Source organism: Theobroma cacao, chromosome 9, assembly GCF_053813885.1.
Source record: "Theobroma cacao isolate CCN51 chromosome 9, ASM5381388v1, whole genome shotgun sequence".
Taxonomy (NCBI): Eukaryota; Viridiplantae; Streptophyta; class Magnoliopsida; order Malvales; family Malvaceae; genus Theobroma; species Theobroma cacao.
In genome coordinates this window covers 13,877,338-13,881,753 of record NC_142647.1, presented here as the reverse complement: position 1 = coordinate 13,881,753, position 4,416 = coordinate 13,877,338, and the positions used below count along the sequence as shown (strand labels likewise).

The 4,416-nt window shown below is 32.3% G+C and overlaps 1 long non-coding RNA gene across 1 annotated transcript; it reads left to right on the top strand.

The window, feature by feature from the left end:
* Window positions 1–2,188: 2,188 nt before the first annotated feature.
* Window positions 2,189–3,975, top strand: LOC148760754 (uncharacterized). Its single transcript, XR_016028658.1, has 3 exons — window positions 2,189–2,305; window positions 2,954–3,037; window positions 3,873–3,975. It is a non-coding gene; the product is annotated as an uncharacterized LOC148760754 (long non-coding RNA).
* The last annotated feature ends 441 nt before the right edge of the window (window positions 3,976–4,416 follow it).

Below are 4,416 nucleotides of genomic sequence, written 5' to 3'. Positions count from 1 at the left end.
ACAACAAAGTTGATTTAATCCTCGAACTAGATCAAATAGGAATTTTAAGGTGATATTAAGATCATCACAGTCCAAGGATGACTCAAAATGGTAATTCGCAGTTTGAGGATCAATTTGGAGTCGAATCGAAATTTTCACTATCTAGGGGTAAAACGATCATTTGCCACTTGGAAACAAAATGAGAACTTTAGAAAAGATTTTTTTTGACCCCATTTGACTTATTGGAGTATCATTTGACTTATTGGAGTATGATTTGAGGTTTAGAAGTGAAAAATTTTAATTTCGGTATAATTTGGAGTAAAAGGGTAAAATGGTAATTTTGCCACCCTAGGGGCAAAATTGTAATTTTCCACCATCAGGACATTTTTTCCAGCACATGGTCTTCCTTTATCTTCATCTTTGACCCTTGACTAATCATGTGGTGGAGATAAAATGTTTAAATTTTTAAAATTTTAAAAATAGACCAATAAGAAAATGCCATGTGTCAAGCTTAAGATATTTTATTATTTAACTAAAAAATAGCATAAATCAGCCCATTACTCTCCAAATATTCGGCCAAGCAAGGAAGAGAGAGAAAGATAGGAAGAACAAACCCTAGGTGAGGAATTTCAAGAGAAAAAGTGTGGAAAATCAAGGAAAACAAGTGAAAAAGGTAGGATTTTTCAACTTAAGCTTGAAATCTATTTTCCTTAAGCATTTCTCCTTATTTTCCATGCTTAAATTACATGTTTTTATGATGAATTGTTGGCTGATCAAAATGGGTTAGGAGAGAGAAAGTTGTTAGATTAATTTGATTTTAAGTTATGTTAGTGTTTTTAGTTAGTTTAACATATTTAGAAACAAAACAACAAGAAAAGAATTTGTTTTCTCCCACAACCATTAATGGCCAAATTTACCATGTATGAGTGAGGATGAATTTGATTTTTATTCTAGGAGAATTGGTTAAGAAATGATGAATTATGAGCCTAGAAAAATAATGGGAATTTTCAGAGCAAAAATACGAATTTTTACCCATTAGGGGTATTTTCGTACTTTGCTATCGAGACTGATAATTTGCACCACACTGAGGGACATTAAGTCAATTTGGGTGCAATTGAGGTATAGAAACTGAAAAAAATTAATTTGGAATTAAATTGGACGCGTTAGTAATTTAATCGGGTGATAAGACGAATTAGGCCAATACCGAGTTTGGATAGTTACCAGTCCATTTTTGCATTCCATATTATGCATTAATAGTCTAAATTAGTTTAATTTCAATTTAGTACCAATGTAGTGAATTTCTCAATTTTGTATTGTGTCAAGGTGGTAAGTCCTCCGATAAAGGCCAGGAAATTGCATCCGATGACCAATAGATAGAGTGCATCGAAAGTCTGCATTCTAGATATTGTGAGTAAACTTACTGTCATTTTAATTATCTAAGGTAGTTTTTAGATGATTTCATGAATTATATGGAAAAAGAAATTTAAAAAGGTAAATTTTCATGTTTTCTGAATAAATGTGTTTCAATGAAATTAAATTATAAATTGTTTTGAAATTAATAGTGTAAAGCCCGACCTTATAAAATACTATTCATGACATACATGTGATGATAGCATGATTGCATGCTAGGAGAGTCCCGAAAAATTTACAAAAGTCGGTATTGTACCTAGAGGTACAACAAAGTTTATTTAATCCTCGAACTAGATCAAATAGGAATTTTAAGGTGAGATTAAGAGTTTCACAGTTCATGGATGACTTAAAATGGTAATTTGGAGTTTGAGGATCAATTTGGAGTCAAATCGGAATTTTCACTAACTAGGGGCAAAATGGTCATTTGCCACCTGGGGACAAAATGAAAATTTTAGAAAAGATTTTTTTGACCCCATTTGACTTATTAGAGTATAATTTGACTTATTGAAGTATGATTTGAGGTTTAGAAGTGAAAAATTTTAATTTCGGTATAATTTGGAGTATAAAGGTAAAATGGTAATTTTGCCACCTCAGGGGCAAAATTGTAATTTTCCACCACCAGGATATTTTTTCCAGCACATGGTCTTCCTTTGTCTTCATCTTTGACCCTTGACTAAACATGTGGTGGAGATAAAATGTTTAAATTTTTAAAATTTTAAAAACGGGCCAATGACATGATGTCATGTGTCATGCCTTTATTAATTTATTATTTTTCTTTTTAAAAGGCACAAAATCAGCCCATCTTCCACCCCATGGCCGGCCAAACCAGCAAGAAGAGAGAGAAAACAAAAACAAAACCCTAGAGAGAGAAAATCAAAGAAAAAGTGTGAATTTTCAAGGAAATTAAGTGAAAAAGGTGAGTTTTTTCTATTAAGCTTGAGTTTTCTTATTCCCAAGCATTTCTCTTTATTTTCCATGATTAAATTACATGTTTTCATGATGAATTAAATTCTGAATAAATGGGTTAGGAGAGAGAAAGTTGTTGGATTTATTTGATTTTAATTTATGTTAGTGTTTTTAGTTAGTTTAGCATATTTAGAAACAAAACAACAAGAAAAGAATTTATTTTCTCCCCCAACCATTAATGGCTGAATTTACCATGTAGTGAGTGAGGATGAGTTTGATTTTATTCTAGGAGAATTGGTTAAGGAATGATGAATTATGAGCCTAGAAAAATAATGGGAATTTTCGGAGCAAAAATACGAATTTTTACCCACTAGGGGTATTTTCGTAATTTGCTGTTGGGACTGATAATTTGCACCACACTGAGGGACATTAAGTTAATTTGGGTGCAATTGAGGTATAGAAACTGAAAAGAATTAAATTGGAGTTTAAACGGACCCGTTAGGAATTTAATCGGGTGATAAGACGAATTAGGCCAATACCGAGTTTAGATAGTTACCAGTGCATTTTTGCATTCCATATCATGCATTGGTAGTCTAAATTAGTTTAATTTTGATTTAGTACCAACTTGGTGAAACTCTCGATTTTGTATTGTGTCAAGGTGGTGAGTCCTCCGATAAAGGCAAGGAAATTGCATCCGAGGACCAGTAGACAGAGTGCTTCGAAAGTCCGCATTCTAGACATTGTGAGTAAACTTACTGTCATTTTAATTATCTAGGGTGGTTTTTAAATGCTTTCATGAATTCTATGGAAAAAGGAATTTAAAAAGATAAATTTTCATGTTTTATGAATAAATGAGTTTCAATGAAATTAAATTATAAATTGTTTTGAAATTAATAGTGATTTTGAAAATTAGAGTACACGGAGACTGTTAATTGTGGCAATTTGATTGTTTAAATTAACTGGCTTATGATAAATCGAGCATGATTGGCTAGTTGGCAATTGTATTGAAATGCGAATTGTTTGGTTACCTTGAAAAACTACGAATTACAAAATTGCCATATCATGTTATTGAGTTTTATTATATGGTGGATTATATATTAATTAATCACTGCAGTAGGGGGTTTCTGTGGACCAGCCTTTTAGAGGGGCACGGTAAACCCCATTATATTCTTACCTCGAACGGAGAGGCGCGTAGGGTATCTCCTGGGGTAAAGTTTAGGGTTCACTTCACGCTAAACCACCACGTGAGGGGGAACTCAGCCAACGCCAAGGAACGGCTATGTTTTCAAAACAAAAACATGATTTATGTGAAATGTGAATTTTAATAGCCTTGGCGGTCTCGGTAGGATGCCTTGGCCAAGGTGTCCCCGAGAATGGATTTATGGCACAAGCCTAGATTTTTATGAGATTCATAAGCCTCTTTACGTGTTTTGAACAAAATGTGTTCTAATGCTATAACCCAGTTTATGATGATTTACTTTATTGTCTCTATGTACTCAACTCTAGATGTTTATGATGATGTTTGTTTACTCATTGGGATTTTATAATCTCACCACCCTCCTTTCCACCCATTTCAGGTTCAGTATAGACTGTAGATAGCTGATCTCATCGAGGACTACAGTGGGATCTGCATTTTCCAAACCGTAGGTTCACAGTCCTCTTTACTTTTGTTTATTCGAGGGCACTCTTGTTATTGTAAATTAAATTTAATATTTTGGCTTACTGTATTTAAGTATGTATAAATTTATTTAACTTTTACGTTATAAAAATTATTCACATATAACTCTATAAATATTGTTTTATAAGAAAATAGAATATTTTACTTAATATTTCTTTTATTTTCTTATTATATTCAAATAACCATAATTTCGTTTTAAATGAAGATTTTAGACTTTTAAACTCATTTTGAATATGAATTGTGTGTTTTGTACTTGTATATTACGTTTTAGTCAGTTTTAAAATTTTTGAGAAAAATGACCAAAATACCCTTGTGAGACGAAAAATTAATATTTTATTTGTTTAAAGTTGGAAACAGCTTAAAATATTTTAGAACACGATATTTGGCAATGGTTGCTCACAAGGGAACAGAGAAACTGATAGTAAAGCCTTGCGGGGTTTCGG